Here is a 660-nt window from a genome sequence, read left to right as displayed (position 1 = left end):
TGGCCAGTGGGGCATAACCTTCTGCATGGAGATTCCCCCCCCCCGCCCAGTGATGAGGCATCACATTAGTATCATCTTTCCAGTGACATCCCATTGACATCACAAGCTAAGGTCAGTTCCTCAGTCACTGAAATGAAAGCTACCTGGAAGATACTTGCGTTTAAAAGTGAAAAGCAAATGAAAATATGCTACAGACTATAGGCTTCTGGATCTGCTCTTGAATAGCAGAGTCTAAAGTGAAATTCTGATAGGCTGAGCTGATCACTTTCTTCAAAACCAATTTATAGTATCCTTTTTTCTGTAGCATTACTTTGCAAATGTGAGCTGTTGATTACTTATCTCGATAATGTATTGGTAATGACCAGCTAAGCAGCAAGTTATAGTAAAAAAGCTTCTTACAGCTATAAAAGAAATACTAAACAATTGTTCTCTGTACCGTTGCATTCACAAATAGCTGTTATTAGTTGCTTAGCTACCAGTGACCCTTATTAAATTTCTATTTAGAAAAAGTGATGAATTCAAAATCATGAGGGGATTCTATCACAGGTAAACAATCTCAAAGTATTTTAAATGCAGCATTTCAATAATAGGATAATTATTTTCTCAGAGCTTTTTTAAAAAAACCAAACAACAACCACCAAACAAAAACAAGACCGCCCC

General features: G+C 36.8%; 1 protein-coding gene across 1 annotated transcript in view; it reads left to right on the top strand.

Moving 5' to 3' along the window:
• The window catches only part of MAP2K1 (mitogen-activated protein kinase kinase 1), a 40,747-nt gene that overhangs the window by 31,025 nt on the left and 9,062 nt on the right, over positions 1 to 660 (top strand). The window lies entirely within an intron of this gene.

Source organism: Aptenodytes forsteri, unplaced genomic scaffold (genome assembly GCF_000699145.1).
Source record: "Aptenodytes forsteri isolate BGI_AS27 unplaced genomic scaffold, ASM69914v1 Scaffold83, whole genome shotgun sequence".
Taxonomy (NCBI): Eukaryota; Metazoa; Chordata; class Aves; order Sphenisciformes; family Spheniscidae; genus Aptenodytes; species Aptenodytes forsteri.
This window is presented reverse-complemented; position numbering and strand designations above follow the sequence as displayed.